The sequence below is a fragment of the Balaenoptera borealis genome, assembly GCF_965194805.1.
Source record: "Balaenoptera borealis genome assembly, chromosome: 4".
Lineage (NCBI taxonomy): Eukaryota > Metazoa > Chordata > Mammalia > Artiodactyla > Balaenopteridae > Balaenoptera > Balaenoptera borealis.
Window position 1 is genome coordinate 126964298 of NC_138861.1, and position 27271 is coordinate 126991568.

General features: G+C 35.8%; 2 long non-coding RNA genes across 5 annotated transcripts in view; both read left to right on the top strand.

Annotated features, from left to right (window-relative positions):
* Positions 1–27271, top strand: part of LOC309627612 — an 83375-nt gene that overhangs the window by 23767 nt on the left and 32337 nt on the right. The window contains exon 4 of one of the 4 annotated variants that reach the window (XR_014243850.1): positions 677–915. The exons of 2 other annotated variants lie outside the window; for them this stretch is intronic. This is a non-coding gene — a long non-coding RNA (uncharacterized lncRNA). The remainder of the gene's footprint in view (positions 1–676; positions 916–27271) is intronic. One more of the 4 variants, XR_014243852.1, reaches the window with a different exon arrangement.
* LOC309627617 lies at positions 3447–15283 on the top strand. Its single transcript, XR_014243859.1, has 2 exons — positions 3447–13153; positions 13186–15283. It is a non-coding gene; the product is annotated as an uncharacterized lncRNA (long non-coding RNA).

A 27271-nucleotide genomic window follows, 5' to 3' on the forward strand; every position in this document is an offset into this window, starting at 1 on the left:
TTGTGGGTTCAGTTCCAGACCCACCACAATATAGCGTATATCACAATAAAGCAAGTCACACAAATTTTTTGGTTTCCTAGTGTATATAAAAGTTGTGTTTATACTACACTGTAGTCTATTAAGTGTGCAATAGCATTATGTCTAAAAAAATAATGTACGTAAGTAAACAATACTTTCTTGCTAAAATATGGGCGCCATCATCTGAGCCTTCAGCAAGTCATAATCGTGTTGCTGGTGGAGGGTTTTGCCTCGATGTTGATGCTGCTGACCGATCAGGGTGCTGCTTGTTGAAGCTGCGGCAATTCCTTAAAATAAGACAACGATGAAGTACACCGCATCGATTGACTCTTTCACGAATGGTTTCTCTGTAGCATGCAACGCCATGTGATAGCTTTTTACCCACAGTAAAACTTCTTTCAAAATTGAAGTCAATCCTCTCAAACCCTGCCACTGCTTTATCAACTAAGTTTATGAATACTCTAAGTATTTTGTTGTCATTTGAACAGTCTTCACAGCGTCTTTGCCAGTAGTTTCCATCTCAAGAAACCACTTTCTTTGCTCCTCCGTAAGAAGCAACTCCTTATCCATGAAAGTTTTTTCACGAGACGCAGTTCAGTCCCGTCTTCAGTCTCTACTTCTAATTCTAGTTCTCTTGCTATTTCCACCACATCTGCAGTTAAAATACTAACATAGAAGAGCACTAATCACAGATCACCGTAACAAATGTAACAGTAATGAAAAAATGTTTGAAATATTGTGAGAATTATCCAAATGTGTTGCAGAGACATGAAGTAAGAAAATGCTGATGGAAAATGGTGCCAACAGACTTGCTCAACATAGTGTTCAACAAACCTTCAATTTGTAACAGAAACACATATTTACAAAGTGCAATAAACTGAAGCCCAGTTAAATGAGGTATGCCTGTATCTAATTTACAGGGTTAATTTGAGGGGTAGATGAAAGAATGTATTAAGCACTACAGAATGAAAGTTTAAGATTTAAATTACCATCTGTTTTTCCTTTTTGTTGAGATAGTCTTGACCTCAGCTACAAGTACACAAAAAAATTGCTGACCTTGCTTTTTATTTCTCTGAAAATATCATTGCCACGATTGTTTAATGGAGCAAGATTAAGAATAAAGGACTGGATATTTTATAAATATGAATCTATCTCCCCTGATAGTGGTTATATCACCTTTTGTTAAAGTATTGATCCATCATCTATGTCTAAACCAACATAAAAATGAGCAGATTAAAATAATCACATTTGCCTGTTCTGGTAACTTTTACTTTATTCACCATTACTCAGTAATTATTTTCCATGGCCAAACAATTAATTTGCAGTTACTTTTGGTATAATAAGATGTAATTATTTTTAGCCAGGAGACTTGAATTTTTAAAATTTACTTATTCTTTATTTGGCCATGCCATGCAGCTTGAGGGATCTTCATTCCCTTCCCCAACCAGAGACTGAACCCATTCCCCCTCCAGTGGAAGCATGGAGTCCTAACCACCGGACCACCAGGGAATTGCCAGACTTGAATTTATAAAGAGAAGTTAGGGCGATATTACAATCACTTATTTCACCTTAGATAGTAATTCATTCTTACACATGCTTCCTATATACTTTTCAGTTCAGAGTCTCTTTTCTGGAGAAAACTGAAGCAAATAGAAATTGGTGGATTCTGCTACAGCAATATTATCCATAAACATTACACCATCAGCCTTAAGAAGTGATCCAACTATTCTTTCATCACTTGGTTCGGAATACATTTAAAAAGCAATTATTGCAATTGGCAATTATTAAATCTCATAAGATCAGCTCTATTGAGGCTTTGTACCTTCTGATATTATTCTTAAAATTCTGTGCTACTCTTAAATTCTTCATATGTGTTATTTTCCTTATTTGCATCTTAGGTAAATGTTCTCTCACCCTTTAATTTCCTCTGAGCTCGGGTGCAGCTGTACTAACTTTGAAAATACACCATTATTTCTTTTTCCACACTGAGGACATATATAATTGCACAGAGAGATATACTTTTTAAAAACATTAGTGCTATCCAGACTGCTTGAGATATTGTCCGTTTGAGAGGCATGAAATAAATCACTTGTGTTTGAATTTGTAAAAGACTGTGTTCCTAAACTCTAGGGTCCATGAGTAATTATGACCTGTTTTCATTTTCATAGCTATCATGAATGTGAAGATGCCATGATTATGATTATTTACTCCTCAGGTCACCATCGTTCCCTCTACACCAACTAATTCCTTCTTGTTTATTCCTTGAGATTCCTTGAAAAACCTTTCACCAAAAGGATACATTTTAGTTTCCATAGTAGAATTAAAGAGTTTCCATATTTTATTTTACAAAGTAAAATAAGAGAATGCATGACCTTATCCTAATCCTCAGAAAATATATGATTATCATTAAGCAAGTTAAAATTTAAAATAAGTCCATGACTTCCATAACTACTTGGAAGACCTTTGTGCTAATCTTCACTAATGTTCAATTTGGAACACTACTGTATTCATAATTTGCCGTTCTCAGAAAAAATAAAACATTTAGCGATATAAGGAATTCGATTATTTAGTTTTAGTGAAATAGGACGTCTCAAGCAATTTCTGGATGGATAGAGTTCCCTTATACCCACAGTGGTTTGCCTTGGAGTCACTCTTGTAACCTGTTTTAGGAAACTATTAGCCATACACTCTTCCAGGCTTGGTTATTTTAAGCCTACGTCCATAATAAAAATCACTTACTCTCAGCTTGAATCTTTCCTAAACATTAAGTCAACTATGGGAAGGAATTGAGGCAGATGACATAAATCAAATACCCTGACATAGAACTCCAGTACTTTTTACTGTATTTTACTCTTGGCTTCCAGATGTTATTTTAACTGAGTATCTCTTTGATACACTCTGCTGCTCCAATCACACTTTCTGTTGTATTTGTTTTATTGTTGTTTGCTGTTTTCTAACAAACAGCATGAGCAGTATCTTTGTTCTTTATGCATTCAATATACGTACATAAGGAGCATGTTCAAATTACTTTTACAAAAGAAATATGAAATCAAATTTTGGACACTACTGGTTTAGATATTACTACAGAAAAGTATTGACAAAAAAATCATTCTTTTAAGAAATCCATCACCCTGACCTCTGCGATGCCTCTGCAATTTGTGTTATTAAGATAATAGTTTTGTCATCCTGCTCATAAGGTTGATTCAACACATTCCTGTCTCCTGAAGCTTTCTGCATTATTTGTGATTGTTGACCATTCTCTTTCTTGAAACTTTTTTCTCATTTCTGTAAGTTTACAGTGTCCAATTTCCCTCCCACATTTATTTCATTTTTTATATTACTTTCTTCCTCCAATCATCTCTTACATTTTCTGTTTCCAAATCCTTTTATACGTTATCTACCTTGGTGACCTCATACACAATAAGGCATCTCCACATAGGTATCTCAAAGCAAGATATTTATGATATGATCTTGTCCTCCTGTTTTCCTCATCTCAGTGAATGGACTCACTCAGCCACTATCACTCTTGGTCTCTCTGATCTCACTCATCCTCTACTTTCAGTCAGCCACGAGTTACAGAATCTGCACTCTTAACATCTCATATCCATTCTCTTCTCTCACTTTCATTTTGGTCATTAACCTCGTTTAGGATTTACCACTTTAACCTGAACAACTGGAATAACCTCCTAATAAATTTCACAACCATTTTTGTTTTCCTCTCCATTCTTCACACAACAGCCAGAGTGATCTTCCCATAATGTTCATTGGCAAAGCCATTTCTCCCTTTATAGTTCTTAAGTGAGTCATTATAGGCTTAAATGCCTTAACATGGAGCCAAAGGTGTTTCATGCTCTGGCAGGTACCAACTTTTATAGTTTTGTCTCCTGCCAATTCTTCATGTATTTCCTCTTTCTCATCAACACAAAACTCTAGAATTTTTAGAATTTCCCTAGAAAGGCCTGCTGTTGGGAAAGCATGTTATTTTGCACTCTTTCCACTTTGTATCTACTGCCTGCCCCACAACATATGCATGTGTTTCCTGGACAGCCAAATAAGCTCTCTAATTTGTGTGTGAGTATGTGTATGTATGGGTGTGCATGTGTTATCCACTTAAGTGGTGTCTCTCACTCTGAGGTTAAATTGTCCTGTATTTTTGTTCTCCAGCAGGGCCAAGCAAATAGCAAGAGACTATAAACATGTATTCTTTGAAAGGATAGGTAAAAGTATAGAGAATAAAATAATTAGTAACTCAAGATTTATCACAGTATATCTAAATATTTCCTGAAAATAAGTAAGTAAGATATTGTTTTATGCTCTTATCACAGAAATATACCACCAGAAATGTTGATGATGAAGTTTTTTACCTCCTTGCCTTCACAACCATTGACACATGGGGCACCTGGTTACAGAAATAGTCACAATTAAAAATTTAATTTTACTGAAGTTATATTTGAAATTGTTGGCATATATCACCCCAGTATTCTTTCCCTGTCAGACTGTCCTTTCTCCTTTCCATATTACCCCATGATGCCAATGGGGAGAATCCTTCCTTCATCCGTTTATCTAGTTCCTCATCTAGTGTCCCCTCTTCTGAGTATCGCCACTCACAACTAATCTTCCCTTTGACACTGTGTCCTATAAAGTTCTAATCCATTCTCATTGCTTTTGCAGATGGTATTTAGAGCCCTCATTTGAATAATATTTGCTCCTGAAAATAACCTCAGAAAGTTACTTATTTTCTCACAAAATCTTTCTCCAGGAACAAGCTAAGAATTTTCCTAGATCTACGCTAGACCTTTGTGGTTATTGTTCTTCTTCTCCATTGTAAATTCATTTTCTTGGAGATTCATACCACACAGCAATGTTTTCACCATCACCTGCCGCAGCAGAGAATGTTGATGCTGCCAATATTCATATTTCTCCTCTTTTTTCTGTGCACACAGCTAAACTCTATTTCTCAGCTCTCTTGCAATTACGATTTGCCTTCTGAGTTCCAGCCAAAGGAAAGTCAATGAACCTGAGGTGTACTATTTCCGGGGCTGGCCTGTGAAACATCTCAATAGAACCTCCCCCCTCTCTCCCTTCCCTGTCTCCCAGCCAGATGAAGCCAATCCTGCCAAGGGCTCAAGGGAACGGACAAATCCTGAGTGCCTCTATCGCCCAGCCACACACTCATTTGCACTGTGTTGCGAATGAAAAAGCTTTCTTGTTTTGATGAATTCAATTTGAGGATATTAAGAATAGTTACTGTTACTTTTCCTAATTAATACATATTTTAAATATCAGGCTGTAGTCCTTCATTCTGAGAATGTAATGACTCACTCATTTTGTTTCTACTTCCACAATTTTCACTATCCCAGGTAACTTTATTGCATTCTGAATTATACTTTAATGACTATGATTTCACATCATTTTCTTCAGTAAACTACGCCTGAAGCCAAAGTCTGCTTTTATAATCCTGTAAACTGAACTATATCCTAAATCCCTCTCTCTGATAACAAATGCTTATCCCCACTAAATATTGGGTTGGCCAAAAAGTTCATTCGGGGTTTTCATACGCTGTTATGGAAAAACCCAAACGAACTTTTTGGCCAACCCAATATTTTTATTCTTCACTTGGGTCTTTAAACCTTTCAATTTTTTTTTTTTTTTCATATGATGCTTCTTGGCTTTACATCCTAATGAACTTCATCATCCTATCTGGCCATTTATTGTTAGTCTTATATTCAGACCGCTGTTCTCCTGCATTTCTTCTAACTTCTTCCAAACATACTCTCAACCTGGATCTCTCTAATCACAGACATTTTCCATCTTCTGAGCTCCTGAGCTTTCCTGCAGAAAAATCACATAACTCTGCCAGGTGGGGCAGATTTATAGTTCCAATTTCAGTTGGGTCCTCAAAATTGCTTGTCAGTGCTTTTACTCAAATGACTCTGAGTTTAATAGCTCTGACCTATGTAATGGTGTGAGCCCAGCTCTCCCTTCCATGGCATCCTAGACTTATTTCTGGGCATCTCAGAGGAGCCTTTTGCACACACCCAGCTGTGAATTTATGAACTCTCACCCCCACACTGTATTACCCTGGCCTCCACTCCTGCTTCAGCTTTCACTTGCCCACACCTACTTTGCACACAGTTGCTTGTGGAAACCTCACCGCTGCCAGTCACCATCTTGAAATGACAGCATCACTACCAGGAACGCTATCACCTAGTACTCTGAGTACCTCTCTTCCTTTTAGAGTCAGAATGATGCAGAGCTCACCCTTGTGACAGAAAAAAAATTGTTTCCTCTCAACCTGTTATCACATGTGATCATCTGATTATCAAAGCAGCTGTGCTCCTGGCCAGAGACTTGCATAATTTTCCTGTGCAATCCTGGGAACTTGTGGCCCTCACCTCTTCTTCCTAGCTGCTCAAGTTTCTTCCCTGGTGCCACAAAGGAAATACACAAGTCCTCATCTACCCTAAATTCTCTCTTTTCCCCTCCAGCTTTCCCTCCAACAAAAATACCTTTTCTACTACTAGATGTAAAAACGATAATTGCAGACAAACAGAGATGGAGTGTGCAGAGGTAGATCAATGTTATTATCGACTGAAAAATAATGCAGAACCTAAAAGTTGAGAATTATGTTTTATTTGCAACAAAACAGAGGACTTGAAGCAGAGGAATCAGCCTCTCAGATAGCTCTGAGAGACTTCTCTGAAGAGATAAGGGAGAAGCCAAGATATACAGGAGTTTTTGCAACAAAGACCAGATAGTCGGAACATCAAAAGATTACTGTTAATTAAAAATCTCAAGTTAATGAATTTAGCCCTTTTCTATGTATGGGAAGATGCAAAAGTCTGGCCTCATTGAAATCATTCCTTTGATATGCTCCTCAGGGTACACCTTTGGGGATAGCTGCAGTAGCTGATGGCTTGATGGTAGGCATTCTGTTTTTATCCTGAGGTCCCTCAGGCACCTTCAGGGGATGGCTGTAATGTGATGGCTTGATGGCTGCAACATCCTTTGTTTAGTGATATGGCAGGCAACATTTTTTTCATTGACACTGTCTATTTCACTTTGGGTGTAATGAGCCAAATATTCTTCGTTATCCTTATCTGTGCCCTCTCCCTTGTCTGATTATAAATGAAGGACATTCTATCCAAGTCTTCAAATAAAAATAATTTTGGATGTACAAACCTATAGGAAAAAATAGTTTCTCCTTACATTTATTCAAAAGCATTCATTCACTCATTAAACAAGCAATTCTCTTAGGGCTATCCTGGTTGACGTAGAAGTACATATTTTCAATGCTAGCTTTCTGTCTCCAAGGCAGGCACAATGTAGGAATTTAGCAGTTTAGTAAAGAAACAAGTATGATAAAATGTTAAAATTGCTATGATAAAAGTTGGTTTAATATAAAATGAGGTCACAAAGAGGGGAGTGAATAATTTGATTTGAGATAGAAAACAAAAGCTTCTTAGAGAAAAGATATATGAGAAGTTCAAATTTGATTATGTCAGTAGTGGCTCTCTCTCCTATATAAGATTATTGCAAGCATCAGATTTTATGAAACATACAGAATAATTTTGACAAGTTCGAAAAAGCAAAATATAATGGCTTAATTTTTTCTTATACAGATGAGTGTATATGTAATTACACAAGTATATGTAACAGAGTAGCCTCTGATTGAAGACAGAATATCTTTGGCATTCTGTTCTTATTCTTACCATGCCATGGATTGGTCCTACCACATCTATGCAGTAAATATAATCTAACCATAGTGTTTCTACTTTACCCAGAGGTATGGCTCTCTGTCCAACCTCTCTGTCCCTCACCTCACCTGAACCTAAACTTCATTATTTAAATTACAAACATTTAGAGAGAATGTGTAGGTACTGTGTAGGTACTTATGTGTAGGTACTGTGTTGTACACTGCGGTTGAGAAGGCAAAAGGTGTGTGTGTTGACAGACAAGGCTTGGTCTTTGCCCACAAGCAGAGTACATTAAAATGTAAAGGACAAAATATTTTCTGAGTATTTTTTTCCACAAAGGAAACACTGGTATTTAGTTTTAAAGACCATTTTTTAAGTCTTGTCTCAGCCAAAAGATATAACCATTCTCTGCTTGAAGAGACTAGTTGAAATCAGATAGAAGTAAACTAATAAAGCACATTAGAATGGCATGCCCTGGTAGAGAATACAGCCCTAGATTGTTGTTCATAGTGAGATATATGTGAATGCTGTCATTTAGGATAATAATCCTTCAAGTATTCCCATGTAAGAGGAAATAAAAACATATCTAGAAGGGATATCAAAAAATAAAATTTAGGTCATTAACCTCCACATGGAAGGAGAGCTTTTTGCTCTTTTGGTAGTTGCTTTTTGATTTTGTTGTTGTTGTTGTTGTTTATTTGGATAAGAGGCCAGCCTTGCCTTGTGATGGCACATGGAGCAAATACCTAAATGCTATATAGCTACTTTATTTGCATTATTGTTACAGGTCTTCAGTGTAGGTCATTAAGGTCTAAGTATTGCATCTTTTTTTTTTTTTTAAGTATTTGTGTATTTATTTATTTGTGGCTGCGTTGGGTCTTCGTTTCTGTGCGAGGGCTTTCTCTAGTTGTGGCAAGCGGGGGCCACTCTTCATCGTGGTGCGCGGGCCTCTCACTATCGCGGCCTCTCTTGTTGCGGAGCACAAGCTCCAGACGCACAGGCTCAGTAGTTGTGGCTCACGGGCCTAGTTGCTCTGCGGCATGTGGGATCTTCCCAGACCAGGGCTCGAACACATGTCCCCTGCATTGGCAGGCAGATTCTCAACCACTGCACCACCAGGGAAGCCCCTAAGTATTGCATCTTTTAATGAACGTCATCACTCTGGATTTTCACAAGTAAGTAGAGCCATAGTAAATATTATGAGACAAAACGGTTTAATAAAGGAGTTCGGACTTCCACACATGTAGAAAGAGAGGGGGCTGTGCAGGCCAAGAGGCTGCTGCTGGAAGGTCAGAGAAACAGTCACAGAAACCATCAGCCTGGCCAGCCAAATGAAATGGCTTTTAAATGATCGCAGGGGTAATGCCACAATTTTCAGTTATCTGGATATGGTCCTACCTACTGTCTCAACTTGCAGTAGGGAAGCTGGAAATTGCAGATAAAGCTGAGTAGCAGCCATGTTTGGCCATCAGTATCTCACAAGGGTATAATGACTTTTCTTTTCTTCTGCTTTTTATGACAAATGTGAGGGCCATTCATTGGCAAATTCTAATCTGGAACCACTGAAGGAAGGGGGTTCTAAGGAATGTACATGACATGATGGTAATGCCAAGTTTACTACTAGCACAGGAAAGAGCTAGTATTTTAGACCAGACTTTATATTTGCTACTCTAAGACATTGCTACTCGAAGTCTTTTTATGGTAATAAATAAATAATTTGATTATAATTTTGATTGTGCTAAATTCAGCCTAGTGTTTTATAATTTGACTAATTTGAAGTTTAAAGGATAATGAAAAATCTTAAACTTTCATTTCCTAATACAATCTGATACACTGAAAACCACATACTGAAATCTGCTGTTATTTACCAAAAGTTGTTTTTCATTAGCTTGTCACATTTAAATAAATTTGAAGCATTTTTATTAGGTTGATAATATGGTGAAAAAATATTGTCTATCTAGCCCTCATTATGTTATATTAAGAATGTACTTGTTTTTCTGTAAAATCAAAATATATTGTCATTTCTAATCTCTAAATATTTTTCATGAGCTGCTAAAGCCCTTATTTTTCAAGAAAGATACAATCTATAAGATTCAATTGCCGGAGTTTATATGATATAGGTATGGTTTATGCATATACATGTGTATGCATGAATGATCACACACACATAAGCATGCATATGTACACACACACACACGCACATGCCAGTGGAGTATACTTTTATCCAAATTGGTAACTAAACGTATCAATAGAAATTCTATATTCACAGCAATCCAATGTTCTTATTAAACACCATTATTTTCTCTTTATGAGGTAAATCCAATATCTTGAACTTGTGAAAATGCTTTATTCTTAGTACTGCCAGTATTCCCAGAGGTATAGCACTGATGCTTTTCTTAAAATAATTCTGCCTTCTGGGCAAGAGGCTTTTTTAAGCATTAAATAGGACAAAATGTTCTGTAGCTGCTATCTGTTTTATTGTGTGTAGACCTATGTTAAGATACTTTTAAAATTAAATGTCATATCCAGGTTGACATTAGAAACACAGCAGTGCTTGATATTTGATGAGAAGCTGTCAACTTTCCTCTCCCTGTCAAATTGCCAGCAGCTTCTTTATGACTAGGCTAAGCGAGTACTGGTAGGCAGAGTTCCATATACAAAGATCTCAATATTATAAGATATGTGTGTGCGTGCATGTGTGTGTGTGTTAGGAGTGAGTGTGAGACAGTCTTTTTTGTTAGGAAATTGAATTTTATTCTTTTAATTATGAAGGTGATTTTAGGAACATTTCTTGTAGATGAATCAATCATTTAGAAATCCCATTCAGAGTTAGGCATGAAAAGGCAAGTAGAATTCATTCTAAGTGGTAATTTCCATGAAAAATTGAATCTTTGAACCTTAGGCTACAGTTTTGAGGGAAGTTTTTATTCTGTTATTAGCTAGGCTGATAGTCTTTCTTAATATACCTTAATTTTCATTTCATTTCATTTTTACTAAATATCACTGCTATACGAATGTGTGTGTCAGGGAGGATGTGTGTGTGTGTGAGAGTGTACAGGGGTGTAGCCAGAACACAGAAAGGAACTGGTAGTCAGGATGTTTGGCTCTGTTTTTCTTTCTTAAGTAGGCACGTGCGCACACACACACACTTCTCATTCTAGGTGGTCATATATTTTTTAGGAAATTATGTAATACTTCGTATCTCAGAAAATGGGGGTAATTACCTAAATGATTGAAGCTCTTTACTCCACTCCTAATCAAAGCAAAACTTAAAAAAAGGAGGATACAATACTGCATTATCCCCAAAGGAAGCCGAAGGGGGTAGATACTCTTTCCCTGATCTCTAAAAGCTGAAACACAAAGAAGTGCTCCTCCTGTGGACCTCTGATATTAAACAAGTAACACAAAGGTAAATAGGAGATTATATAATTGACTCTTTGAGGCAGATCCAGCAGAAGTGTTGCTGGCATCAGGGGTTGGCAGCTGCTGTGTCAGACAGCAGTGTCGGTGCCCTGCAGTGCCAGCGCCTACTGTGGCACAGGACCCTGACTGCTCCCTGAATTATGTCCTTGGCTGCAGGTCTTAAGGCCTAGCATTCTATTCTATTTCCTAATTGTCTGGGGCCCTCCCAACACCATGAGCTAATCAATACATTTTGTATCAAAATTTTTCTTTTCTATCTAAGTTAGTTATTTGTTTTGTGGCTTGAAATTAGAGAAACTTGACCCAAAAATAAATTGCAAAGTTATATTCATAGGTGCATGCTAATTTAAAATTGTTATAGTGTCCTGATAAATTGAAGCTTTAATCATCATGAAGTTTTCATACAGGTAGCCAGTATTACCTTTTCCCTTAAAGTTTCTTTTGTCTGATATTAATATAGCTACAACCATTTCTTTTGTATAGAATTTATATATAAATATAAATATACATATTTGTATATACACACATTTGGATATGTGTGTGTGTTCTTGGATTTCAACATTTTAATTTCTTATATTTTACATGTATTTCTTTTAAACAGTGTAAAGGTGGGTATATTTTTTTCATCTAGTCTGATTATCTTTTGCTGGAAGATTTATACTAATATTTAAACTGATTACTGATTATTTTTTGATCTATAGCCCTATTTTATATTTTCTATTGGTTTTGTTTTATTTTTATTTTTCTATTCTTTCTTTTGAATAGTAGAGTATTTTTAAATTTGTCTTTTATTTTGCCTTCTGAATAAAGCACTGCATTTAGATTGTTTAGCAAAGTTCTACTGTTAACAAACTCCTGTGAAAATCTTTTTGTATATGCCCACCCTTAACATTTTCAGAGCTCAGTGCAAGAGTACACCTGGATACTCCTAGCCCTGCCCACCTACATTTCTGACTTCTTGAGTTCCTGAGTACCTGAGTGTGGACAACTTGTCCACATAATTGTACTCTGTTCAAAATCCCACCTGTATCTTCAAACAGCCATCATTTGGCTTCAAACAGCCTGGGTGTGCAACAAGAGTTACAGCAGAGATTTTGTCCAGCCTGTAGTAGATAAACCTGGGGAAATGTTCTGCACAAGCTTAAAAAAGTAAGTTGAAGCTATTGCAACACAGAATCCTGGGGTTCTAGATCCTTGGAGCATCATTTAGAAGGAGGCAGGGTCTGGGCTCTGATGGCCATATCCCCATGGCCCTGTAGATTCGCAGACTTATTGGTCAAAGTGATACTAAAGCAGGGCCAGAAAGGAGAACTTACATTCAAGTCAGGAGGTCGGGGAAGGAGCCACAGTTGCCTGAGAGTAGCCTAAGAGGGGTGTATTTCTCCTTGAAAAATATTTTTACTGGATATCGACTCCTGGCTTGACAATTTCTCTCAGCACAGAGGTTTATGTTACCCAGACTTCTACCACCATCATCACAGTGGAGAAATAATTCTCCTCTCAGACTGTTTTATGTTCTTAAATTCTCTTTTTGTTCCAGCAATTTTTCAGTCCTTTTCTTTTAAATTGAACTGTAATTTCTGTTCCACATTATATAATTTACAGATGTACAATATGATTCACAATATTTAAAGGTTATACTCCGTTTATGGTTATTATAAAATATTGGCTATATTCCCCATGTTGTACTATATATCCTTGTAGCTTATTTTATGCCTAAGAGTTTGTACCTCTCACTCCCCTACCCCTATATTGTTCTCTCCCTAGCCCCCTCCCCACTGTTAACCACTTGTTTGTTCTCTATATCTGTGAGTCTGGTTCTTTTTCATTATATTCACTAGTTTGTTACATTTTTTAGATTCGACACATAAATATCATACAGCATTTGTCTTTCTCTGTCTGACTTATTTTACTTAGCATAATGCCCTCCAAGTCCATCCATATTGTTGCAAATGGCAAAATTTCATTTTTCATGGCTGAGTAGTATTCCAGTGTGTGTGTGTGTGTGTGTGTGTGTGTGTGTGTGTGTGTGTGTGTGTGTGTATAGATACCACTTCTTTATCCATTCATCTGTTGATGGACACTTAGTTTGCTTCCATATCTTGGCTATTGTAAATAATGCTGCTATGAATATTAGGGTGAATGTATCTTTTTGAATTAATGTTTTTGTGTGTTTCAGATATATACCCAGGAGTGGAATTGCTGGGTCATATGGTAATAGTTCTATTTTTAGTTTTTTGAGAAACCTCCATACTGTTTTCCAGAGTGGCTGCACCAATTTACATTGCCACCAGTAGTGTACCGGGGTACCTTTTTCTCCACATCCTTGCCAACATTTGTTATTTGTGTTCTTTTTGATGATTGCCATTCTGACAGGTGTAACGTAGTATCTCATTGTGGTTTTGATTTGCATTTCTCTGATGACTAAAAATGTTGAACATCTTTTCATATATGCCTGTTGATCATATGCATTTTTCTCTTTGGAAAAATGTCTATTCAGTTCTTCTACCCATATTTTTAATCAGGTTGTTTTTTTTTTTGATGTTGAGTTGTATGAGTTATCTATATATATGTTGGATATTAAACCCTTATTGGTTATATCATTTGCAAATATTTTCTTCCATTCAATAGGTAGTCTTTTCATTTTGTCGGTGGTTTCCTTTGCTGTGCAAAAGCTTTTAAGTTCAGTTAGGTCCCACTTGTTCATATTTGTTTTTATTTCATTTACTTTAGGAGACACATCCAAAAATTATTGCTGAGATTTATGTCAAAGAGTGTTCTGCCTATGTTTTCATCTAGGAGTTTTTATAGCATCTGGTCTTACATTTAGGTCTTCAATCCATTGTGAGTTTATTTTTGTATATGGTTTAGTGAATATTCTAATTTTATTCTTTTACATGTAGCTGACCACTTTTCCCAGCACCACTTATTGAAGAAACAATTCCATTTACCATCACATGAAAAAGAATAAAATATCTAAAATAAACCTATCTAAGGAGGCAAAAGACCTGTAGTCAGAAAATTATGAGACTGATGAAAGAAATTGAAGACAACACAAACAGATGGAAAGAGATACTGTGTTCTTGGGTTGGAAGAATCAACACTGTGAAAATGACCATACTACCAAAGGCAGTCCGCAGATTCAATGCAATCCCTATCAAAATACCAATGGTCTTTTTCACAGAACTAGAACAGATAATTTTAAATTTGTATGGAAACACAAAAACCCTGAATAGCCAAAACAATCTTGAGAAAGAAGAAAAGAGCTAGAGGAATCAAGCTCCCTGACTTCAGACTATACTACAAAACTACAGTAATCACAACAGTATGGTACTGGCACAGAAACAGACACATAGATCAACGGAAGGGGATACAGAAACCAGAAATAAACCCATACATTTATGGTCAATTAATCTATGACAAGGGAGGCAAGAATATACAATGGAGAAAACATGGTCTGTTCTAGAAATGTTTAAGACCATCTCTCTGCACTTAGTTTTCTGAAGTGACACTATGATATTACTAGGTGTGTGTGTGTTCAATGTTTCTGAGATTTACAGGCTTGTTGGATGTAAAGATTGGTGTTGTTTGACAGTTCTGGAAACTTTCCAGCTATTACCTTCTATATGACCTCTGCTTCTTCCCTTGCTTCTCTTTCTAGAACTCCAGCTAAACACATATTAGACCTTCTCATCCTAATCTTTATTTTCCCTGTTTCCTGTGCTATTTTATCTTATTTTTTTCTGACATCACCTCCAGCTTCAAATGTTTCTAATTCGTTGTTTATTTCATTAAGTTTTAAATTTTCCTCATTATATATATTTTTTCTTGAACTTCTATTCTCTATCCAAGTCAGCTACATCACATTTTATAGTTTCCTGTTCCCTGAAAATATCATCAAGCTTGTGTTATTCTTTTAACACACTAATCATAGTTTTAAAATCTCTGGTGTTATGTTTAGTACAAGAAATCTGTTAACATTAGTATATGGAAGTCCTTTTCTGTCATCTATCATATGTTCATGATGCTTTGCTTCTTTGTGTACTTATTATTTGATTTATTGTGAAATGCTTATTTCTTTGTAAAATTATTTTTGCAATGATTTTAACAATATCTGGAAAACTGAATGAAAGAAGTTTGGTTTTTTTGTTTGTTTGTTTTTTGCTAAATAATTTAACATCTCCTATTCTTAGAATGTGCATTTTGTTGGACCACAGATAAGAGAGTTACCAGGAGTAGATCCCGCTGGTTTTATTGCTTTATTTAAGCATTTGTCTTGGTAAAGACACTATCTGCTTGTTCCTAGGAATGCTGCTCAGTATTTTTAAGGATTCTTTCATAGGTCCTTTAATATAATTCCTTTACCTATCCATCCATCGATATCTCATAAACCCTTTAATTTTTCCCTCTACATATTCATTTGTTGAGATTTCATCCTACAATGTGACTTCATTTATCATCCATATAGTGGTTACTTTCCAAAGTGTATCTATTTCCATCTGAGCTCTTTCTCCCCGTCTCAAGTCCAGTATATTTTGGTGGTGTTGATATCCTATATTTTGATAATTTTCTTGTTTCAAGAGCATCTCAGTTTGAAAATACTTTAAAAGTCAATTAATTTTAGTCCAAAAACTCATTTCTCCTTTCTCAGAAATGTCTCAGAAAACAGCAGCACCAGCTGCTGATTTACCCACGCCAGCGAGTTGAAGGGTCATAAATCCTTAACACCCTTTTTCTCTCACAGTCCATATCTAGCACCAAATTCTACTGAGACTATGCTATTCATAGCTTTGGAATGTGTATTCTTCATTCTTATTATTACTTTTGTATGGATTACAATAATTCCTTTTGCATAGTTCTATGAAATATCCTTCAAATTGATTATTTCATTCTCTCCAATTCATTCTCCACACCACTACCAAAGATTTTCCTTAAATAAAAACATGATCGGGCTTCCCTGGTGGCGCAGTGGTTAAGAGTCCGCCTGCCAGTGCAGGGAACACGGGTTCGAGCCCTGGTCTGGGAAGATCCCACATGCCACGGAGCAACTAAGCCCATGAGCCACAACTACTGAGCCTGCGCGTCTGGAGCCTGTGCTCCAGAACAGGAGAGGCCACAACGGTAAGAGGCCCGCGCACCGCAATGAAGAGTGGCCCCCGCTTGCCGCAACTGGATAAAGCCCTCGCACAGAAACGAAGACCCAACACAGCAAAAATAAATAAATAAATAAAATTTAAAAAAAAAACATGATCATCTGATTATCCTGGTAAAACATCTCAATGAACATTTATGAATCTTAAATAAATATACATTTCTTACTATGATATTCAAGATCTCTCTTTCTTCCCTCACTTGTGCTCTATATTCTAACAATGTTGTCATCATGTCCTCTCTCAATTTTGAGCCTTTCCAGGTACTCTTCTCTGTCTGGAAAATGTATATTCCACTGTTTAAATTGTCTAATTTCTACTTTCCTGCAGTTCTCATCACAGTCATCAGTTCTTTGATGTTCTTCCTTAACCAGTTAGACTAGATTAGTTTCCCATAGCATGAAAAACCCACCCAATTACATTGCTTAACAGAGAGTATTATACCCACTTGATAATTAGTCTCCTTCAGTGAGAGGAGGGACTGCATTTTCCTCACTGTTAGCTGCATGCCTGAATGTGGTATTGGTTACAGTAGGCACTTAGTTAATACTTGCTGCACTGAAAGTAGAATTACCCTTTTATCAGTATAATCAATAAAATATATGATTTTAAGTGCAATTTTTAACAAGTCATCATATTATATGCTGGGAATTTAAAGCATATAAAAAAGCATAAGATTTCTATACTCAAGTAGTTATGATTTAATTGGCCATAAATGATCTAAATCCATTATGAATGTAAGCCGATCAAGATAATGAACACTAAGCTGTTTACTATTGTCTAATAATTGCTAAAGGTGATCACTGGAGCATTTATCCGAATAATTCCTTGAAATTCTATCACACTTCTCTTCTGCTAAACCCTAATGAAGCCCAATTTCTTGCCTGTAAACAATACCATTTCCATGATAAATAAGAACAGGCTTATCCAATTTGAAAAATAAGCAAGCATTTTACGAATGGAAATGTTCCATTCCACAAAGGTTTTCAGTTTCCATGATCCTCTCACAGTTTAGTGAGGGAGAAAGTGATCAAAATATATAATTAAAAACAGCATAGTAATTGCAATGATCGCCATAATTGAAATGTAATAGTATGGGTCAGGACTAGCTTGAATAGCTATGAAGCTTTGATATATTTGATGTTATAATAATTTATTGCATCTGATGAATAACATAAAAATCTAATTATTCTAATAATGCTATTTAAATTTAGTTAGATATTTTTTTCTGATATCTATAAGCATATAAAACTTCCAATCTCTCTATTATATATGTCTTTCAATTGATAAAACATAACTTTCAAAAATGATAGTAAAAGTGGAGAATTTAAGTCAATTATTTGTGAATAATTGTCTCATAAATCTTTATTTGTAGATTAATTTCAGCAAAATCTTATGTAATAGTCAGGATTTGCTCACTTGTTCTTTTCTTCCAATATTTAAAAATAATGTATTGGGGAAAAAACAGATATTAAATAATGAGGAAAGCTTACTAACTTCAAGAATTTAAGGTCATTGTCATAATCACCAAGAAGATTAACTCTGTCGTGTAGAAACTAAAATATTTTGTAAAATAAAACTAGATATTTTGTAATACCAATGTAAATATAGTAAAAAAAGTTTCTAATTTGGTAAAAGTATTTCTTAAGCAAAATTCATAGGAATAACTAAAAAGACAATTTTTTTTCCTCCTTACATTTTATTGTTTTAAATTAGAACAATTGGATCAAATTATTTGAGTCAATACTGAAGTTGCTTTTTATGTAAAACATTCCCCAAATACATGCCAACTCTCTTTCTTTTTAGAATAATTTAGAAGAAAACATTATTTGACAAAAAATGTCAATATTAAAAAAAAGCCATGGTGGTGTCATTCTCCAAGAATGCCTGTAGGTAATGGAAAGGCAAGTGATTTTCTCTTTAACAACCTTGAAAACAGATGGGAATAAACAACATTTCCCCGGGAAGCAAAATCAGTCTCTGAGAACTTCACAAGATACGAGTTGCTGGCGAGCAGTGCTGCACATTAAAAGGTTGCAGAATGAGTTGGAGGTCATTGTGATAGCCCTGCCCCAGTGGAGAACGATTGGCACTTCACTATAGATTTCCCTGCCAGACCCTATTCCTGTTTGACACCTTCATTTAACCCAGTCACATTTTCTCCTCTCCAAGGTTTAAAACAGGGATCAAGTATATTTCTTTAATAATGTCACATTCCCAGAGTGACTCCAGTGAGGGGACTATTGAAGGGCATAGTTACTTACATAAGGACCATCACGTAGGAAGATAATAAGTGATACAGTAAAGAGATGCTCCCACCAGGGCATTGAGGATTAATTCAAACAGCTGTCACAGAATTTCATACAAAGTATGAAGTAGATATCTGTGACTCCATTTCTAACTTACAAATATTCTCAGGTTGTCCACTATTCTCACACAATCATACATTAAACTTTAGGTCGGCCTATATTTTGGTAAATTATACTTCGTTTTTTGTATTTTTTTTAAATGGTTTCCATGTGATCTATCACATTGTATTGTCTTCATTATGACATATTTTAACGGGCTAGTTGTCTTCTCCAGGCCACACCAAGCACATCATTTGCATGGGAATTTCATGAGTGACTTAACTCCAACAAGTGTAACTTCTAGAGTTATCGACTCCTTTGAGTTTGCCCTCCTCTCTCTAGTGTCTAGTCTCACAAACTCTCCCAAGTTGCTTCCAGCTCTTCTTCCCCTACCATCTCCACTCGGCTACAGGTCAGCATGTCATCCCCTTGAACCAGGGTTTGTTCCATTTCCACCCCTACCCTTTCACCCAGCTCACTGATTCCTCTACACTCAGCAGGGGAACTCTGGCTATCCCACTGCCCTTGGCATTGCCCCTCCTGACCACACTGATGCTGAGGACTCAGAGGGTGGCGGCGAGCGATGCTGAACACTGAATTCATTCTTCTGAACAGCTACTCAAGGCTCTGCGGGAATCAGGATGTATGTTATTTGTACCTGAGCCTCTCGCCACAGCACTGCCACCGGAGACCTTATAGAAGCCAAGGTACACTGCACCACTGTATTTGTCTTTCCAAGGTCATCTGACTCTTTACTCTTCTAGGCAACTTCTGGGTATTTCACTGTGGCTGATTCTCAAGATGAGATGCCACGTGACTACAACCTGCCACTGGGCATGTTACATATCATTGTATCCTCTCTGCTTACCACCACCAGGCCTGGAATATACTAAGCACACAATAAATCTTAAGGAATGGAGCTGCATTTATTTTGGTTGCTAAGACTCACTTTTCTTCTAAGATGGGGAAATGATTCCCAATCTTTATTGCATATTCTTTTATAGAGACAACAGACTAGAAGTTTAGGCTTAAAGAGGTAAGTAGGACAGTCCTTTCATTGTACAGAGCTTTGTTATCACCAAAGTTGGAGCAAGTTCAAGTAACAGCAATGCTGTTTTATCTGGAGTGACTGTTCCATGTGATAGTCATGAACTGTCACTGGTTACCTAGGTAAAAAAGGGTACACTAAAGCCTTCCCATGCTGACTTTTATCTTGTCATCTTTTGGACTTGTATCTCCCTCCCTTCTCCCTAATCACATGATTTTATCAGACATACTGTATAAATTTGAACCTCAACTATCCACAAAATTTGTGTTGTTTTATTTTATTCTAATACTTATATATGTGATAGAGTGTGACATAAGCTATTTTTATATGGGAGAAATCACATTCAAAATAAATCATTTTTGTTAACACACAGTAATATTAAAAATCCAGCCTCCAAAGTGCAGTAAAATGAGACATTTAAGTAGTGTTAATGAATTCCAGAGTCTTTTGTATGTTTTACTATGAGTTAGTATTATTGGCATGGATAATTAAGTTGATCAAAAATATCAGGACTTTTTTTTCTTCTTGATGTGGATTTTCAATAAAGCATACTTTCTTTTTTCCTTTTTAAAAAAATTGTCATTAGCTCTGTTTAGTCCTAGTCATGATAACTGAATGGAAAGACAGAAACTTCAATTCCAAAGAAAATCTCAGATCTTCTGTTTTCTCAGAATCTAATGAATACCTGGTGCCTTTGAAATGCATTATATTTGAACTTGTTGGAAAGCAGGGATGGAGAGAAAAAAATTAGTACCAAGAGGTAAAATAAAGGAAAAAAAGATCTGTGCGTTATAGCTAGAGATATATTACTTTCAAATATCTTTTCATCATTTGCTGATAATGTAAATGCATGCAGTATTTGCTAATTCTGCTTGTTGGCACTTTCATGATTATTGATTTGATTTTTTTCCTACAAGTTATAAATTTGGTTACAGTTTTGACTCTGCTATATACAAGTTAAAGATAACATTTTAAAATTTTCTATAGGTCTTTAAAGATATAAAGAGCTAAACAAAAAAGTCTGTCTTATAAATACACATTTGTCTTCTAATGTATATTTTAATTAGTAGTATGAATAGATTTACAATTTAGAGAGATTAGATTTCACCCGTTTTCATCAAGCCTCTATAGTAGATTTCAATTCCAACTTGGAATGTGGTGCAATATATAAAAATTCCAACAGCAATTCTGTAGTTAAAGGCATTATATAGGTTCTGAGTTTATGGCTGCTGGGGTTAAGCTACTTTCTGATTAGAGTTTAAAGGCATCTGCTGGTTGGTTGCTAGAATTTCACTGAATAAATGGCCTAGCTGCCCAAATGACAAGACGGCTGAACCTATGGAATCCTGGAATTGTGTTTCAAAAAACAAAACTTTAAAATCTTAAAATGTGACACATATTTACTGTTATGAGTAATGGTTGTGTGTTGCATTACTAGAAAGAATTTAAGAGAACTGAACATCTAAAGTACTACTAGGATATGAGAAGTATGGAATACATGCTAATAGAAATGATGAGTTTGGCTAGTTGCATAAATAATATTTGCACACACTTTTGCAAGCTTTCTGATGGATCTGCTGTTCTTTTGGGACAATCACCCTCTATTGGGTTTGACAGGTTCTTTCACTGACTGACCAAGATAGACATCCATGCAATCCCTACAGAATTATATGAATTGTTTGTCAATTGTTAGCCAATGAGAGAGGCCAACTGCAAATGCTTAGTTCACTGTCTCCCCCATTTGAATAGATTTTTTTCTTTTCTGAGAGAAAAAAAAAATTGCTTGCCTTAATTTAGAACAGCACATATTGGGAAAAAAGGGCAAGTATCAACTAATGCCATCCTTTCAACTATTTTATACTATTACTTCTGCTTGAATTTTAATGGTAGTAATGATAAATCTAAATCTACTATAATGCAGTAACACAGAATATAGAATAAAGGCAAAGACATATATACATATGTATAAAATATAAGATGCATATCTATTTATATTTATCTAAAATTTTCCTGTATGTATCTGTTGTATGCAGATGTTCCAAATGTTGCCTCAAAATATGTGAACTGGAGATTTATTTAATTTAAAAGTTCTCTTTTCAGATCAAGAATCCACATTGTATATGCATTTCTTCAGTGGATTCATGTCCTCTGGGCTTCCTCTTGCAATTGTCATCCTTGTCCCCTCTGTCATCTCATCTATTTTTCAGTCTACAAATATACACCTCTTCTCTAATCTCTCCCATCCTAAAAACAACAGTAACATCAAAACCAACTCTTCCTGACACCATATCCCTCTTTGTTTACTGCACACTGGGATGTGTTTCCATTCCTCTGCTCTAATTCACACAGACATTTGTTGAGAATGTATTTGTAATATCATGTCACACATTCTCATCTTCCATTCTCTCCTCAATCTATTCCAAAAGGGCTTTCATTCCCATAACTCCACTGAAATTGATCTCACCCATGTCTCCAGTGACCTACATCTTGCAAATCCAGGCTTTATTTATTTCTAATCTTAAGGATCTTGAACTTTCAATAGTATTGGATGTAATTGATATCTTCACCCTCTCAATACACTTTTCTTTTGGGTTCTCCAACACTGTTTACTCTTGTTTTTCGACTACCTCATCAGCCATCACTCAAGGTTTGGGTTCTGTGATGCAATGTACCCTTGGCCTTTTGATCTTTCTCCTCCCACATCAGCCATCAGTGAGTCTCCTTTGCTGGCTGTAATTCCACAGCTTGATTTCCATCTGTTGTAATGCTCCAAGGCTAAGCACTGGAACTTCTTCCCTTCCCTATTTATACCCTCTCCTTAGACGACCCTGGTCAGTGTCTTGATTTAAACATTGTCATTATGCTGATGACTGCCAAATTTATGTCTTCAGATTTGACCATTCCTCTGAGGTCCAAGAGCATGTGAGGATGTCTAAAAAGCATGTGAGATGTTATTGACCAATATAAAATCTTGGTGTCCCTTCCCACTATAAGGCATTTCCCTCCCTTAGTCTTTTGCAAGTTTTCAAAAAGCTTTTTCCCCTTGTTCACAATTACAAAAGTGCTGCTGAGGATGTGGAGCAAATGTCACATCTTCTATTCATGTGCACATTCAAAATGACATCCTGATTCTTATATTGAGGATTCTAATAGCAGCTTGATATTTAGAAGACACTAATTTAACTTTTTTAATATACATTTATTTATTTATTTATTGGCTCCGTTGGGTCCTCGTTGCTGCACATGGGCTTTCTCTAGTTGCGGCGAGCGGGGGCTACTCTTCCTTGCAGTGCGCGGGCTTCTCACTGCGGTGGTTTCTCTTGTTGCGGAGCATGGGCTCTAGGCGTGCGGGCTTCGGTAGTTGTGGCACACGGGCTTAGCTGCTCTGCGGCATGTGGAATCTTTCCAGACCAGGGCTCGAACCCATGTCCCCTGCATTGGCAGGAGGATTCTTAACCACTGGCCATCAGGGAAGCCCTAATTTAACTCTTAACTTAGAAAAGGACTCAAATTTCAAAAAGTTTGGCAAATCACAAATGCCATTAGGATGACACATGACATGTAGCCATTTTTAAATGAAAGTCTAGTATTTGGTGGCAGGGTTTTCACTTAAGAGGTTTAACAGCAAATTATTAAAGTTTAAATGTCTTAGCTTTTTTAAGGCACGTGTGGGCCAATAAATAATGTATACTCCGTTCCCAAATCATTGAGTTTATTGTCAGGCAACACATTTTTATTGCATGCTCCTGTATACTAAAGATTATGCTAGATGCTAAGGTTACCTTAGTGATTTAAGGACACATGTCCAAAGACCTCAAACTGGTATAGGAGACAGGCAATAAACAAGCAATACATCAATAATTAATATTTCAAATTGGAAAAGGGTGTAAAAAGGAGAGGAAGTCAATATTAAAGGAGATAGCAAAGGAAAGCTCTACTAAGTTTGTTTGCTAATTTGTTTTAATAATAAAATAAAAGGTTATTTCAACTGAGTTCAACAAATTTTGAATAACTACTAACTATGAGACACTATGTTAATTAACGAGAAGGCGATGAAAAATGTATGTTACCTGATACCATGGAGCTTGTTGTCTAGTACTGATTACTACTAAAATGTTTGTTGATGCTCTTTGATTTTCCAAAATAAACGCTTAGTTCATTTACTTGGTCTGAAATTTAATTTTGAATATGATAAGAACTTAATTTTTATTCTTATCATAATTTACCTAGACCAATGGTTTCAAATGTTTCAAGAATAAGGACCTATATTCAGAACTAATATATATGACGGGTTTTCATAGATTTGTATTTTCTATCATTTATGTAAAAAATAGTCTATAGTTGCGATGAATTTAGTTAACTTTAATAAGCGTGCATTTACTCAGAAGATAAGTTATATACATTTTTAGTAATATATATTTGTAATGTACACTATATATTTAGTAAACAATAGTTCATACATTTGGGGAAAGGATTCCTTATTAAATATCAGCTAGATACAGTGGTGGAACTATGGCTATACTTGAATTTTCTACTGCTTCCTACCCAGACATGAGGGAAAACTCAATGCCATACATTTGTATAGTGCTTAAAAATGCATGGGGAGGGAAGGATGAATAGGTGGCGCACAGAGGATTTTTAGACAATGAAATTATTTTCTTTGATAATGGTAGATACACGTCATTATGTGTTTGTCAAAACTGATAGAACGTACAACACCAAGGGTGAAGCCTAATGTAAACTATATACTTGCGGTGATTATGATGTGTCAGTGTAGGTTCATTGATTGTAACCAGTGTACCACCGTGATGCAGGATGCTGGGGGAAAGCTATACATGTGTGTGTTGTGGGGCGAGTGGATCAGGGGATACATGGGAACTCTGTGCTTTCTGCTTAGTTTTGCTGTAATCCTAAAACTGCTCTAAAAAATAAAGTCTACTGAAAAATAAATATGTAAATGTATAGGAGAAAATCTGTGTGTATGCATATGTACATATATGTGTATGCATAAACACATACATGAATATGTGTATGTATTAAATGAGACTGTATAGATTTATAAAATGTAAAATTATATATAGAGACAACACATGAACAAGTGTTATCTTAAGCCACATCTCTTAACAATAGCAGTATTCATACACATGCACACACATACACACACACACAAACTATTTATGACTTCGTATATGCATATATTTTCAATCTTTATAGTAGCTTTTGAAATATATACATATCTTTGTCATTTTAGTGACATGCGATCCAAGACTTAGAATGTTTAGGGGTCTTCCAAAGTTCACACAGCTATAAGGGTCACAGCAAGGGCTTAACGCTGACTTCTTTGGTTAACCATGATTATAATCATATTATTACCTTCCTCTGCTGAATTTATAACAATATAACTGGAAACATATTTTTTAAAACAATGTATTAAAATTTACAAATTACGTATTTTGGTAATTTTTTATTTGAGGAACAGCTTTTAAAAAATTAATTAGGTAACAAAAGCAGCAAGAGGAAGAAATAATAAATCTATCTTGGGATGTAAATACTTTCAGCCTGTGATGGCTCAGGTGAAATCCCATGCCTTAGGGCATGAGGAAATGTTCTCTTTTCTCAAATTTTCCTGAAGCCATGAGATTCTGTGCACTGACCTGATTTGATTTGGGGAATAGTGCTGTTGGTATTGAAATTCAGTATTTTTTACTTTTAATTTAGGAAAGTCACTTTCCCTTTATTTAAAATAGGTATGTTGCCTGAATTATTGAGTAGCCATGTCCCTTAACAGCAACTCTAATCACTTTTATGATGGATAGAAGATGTACACATCATTACTGTGAAGTTAATTTAATTCTGTTCACGTTAAAATTTAAGCAAACCTTTAACCACATATCACTGTCATTTCCTAAGTTTTTTAAGTATCCCCTGAAATGGTCAGTTTATATATCAATGTATTTTTCAAACTGTAAAATGAAAAAGATTAGCTGACACAGTGCAGTAGCCCCAAACACAATGGGACAAAGCAGGTGAATTGCCTCAGAGGCAGCTTTCTTAATGTTTGACTTTTTCTACATTTATTGAATACTTAAAAGTGCCAGAGGTGGTGCAGGGCCTAAAAAGGATTTGCTTATCGGGATTTAGAGGCCAACATTTAGACAGTCATATGACTGTATCATCATGAGAACAATTCTAATTTAACATTTAGAAATGTAGGGGATTTTGTATGATGGATTTATGATAATTTTTCTACATAATTGAGGGGAATTGGCAGACACTACTCTGTCTTATTTTGTGTGGAAGTTTCTTACAGAATGTAAGATTGAAAGATGGCAGTAAAAAAAAGTCCTCCATTTCCAGAGAAATTCAGGAAGTGGGAGTATTAACTCTCTGGTAATCTGATCTGTTATTAAGCCTCAATTACTTCCTTTTACCCACCCACACTATCTATCCTCTTCATACAGGCAAGTCACCAGATTACACAGGTCTGTGATCCCAACTGGAATGCATTCTCTGCCGTAATTCAAGTACCCAAGTCCTAGCCCACCCCGCATGACACATTCACAAGGATATTTCCCCCCAAGAATTTCATCTCAGGAACTGCACCAATATGTCCTTTCCTATGTAAAGCATCAGTAATAAGTCTTTTATTACTCTATATAAATTATTCTCATTTAGTCTCATTGAGTGAGAACTTAAAACTTTACCCAGGTTTTTTCAAATTAAAAGGATGTCAGAATATTTTATGTCTTCAAGATAGCTTTAAAATAGTAATGTTGTAACTCTAATATTCTTGAAAATCTATTCCAAGTTAGCACACTGTTGGCTATACATATTTCCTCTATTGACAGTTAAATACTGATGAGAGATAAATGAAGACATATCTGCAGGATGTTGCTTCCTTACTGAAATGAAATGAAGAATTATACTGATCACTAGGAAAATAGCGTGCTTGTTTCTTATGAGACATGTAGATTTAGTAACACATTTCTACTATTTGTTAAAAAAAATGAGATACACTTTTAAATAAATGCTAGCAGAATAAATTTTTAAGGAAAATGCACTCTAAATCCATCCTAGAAATTCTATACCTGTAGATGTACTTAAAGAATAAAGCTTGGCAAGCATTGAAGCCAAGAAATCAGACAAATATCTTCAAATTCAATAATCAGATATATCTTTATGACTTTGACAACATTTGGTGATCAATTGGTTATTTGACTTTTCACAGGGTTAGCTAATGCCTGCTTTAATAATACCTTGAATAATGATCATGGAAATTTTTGTTTCATGTGATCCATTTTGATAGAAACCAAATTGTCACGCTGACCTTTCTTATGGCATGTTTTTCAGAATGCAATTTCTAAAAGGTGGAGACTTAGCAATTTGTATTGTGCTGAATTTCATTTATAGTGTTGCTTTCATAATTTACTTGGCATACATTTATTTTCTGGAAACGTTTATTGAACTCTTATGAATAGTTGAGATGTACCCAGCATCCTTCCCCCTTTTGTCCTCAACCTTGCTACTTCTTGTTGACCCACATCTTACAGGAAAGGGGCTTTGCCTTTTTGCATGGGTGAAACATAT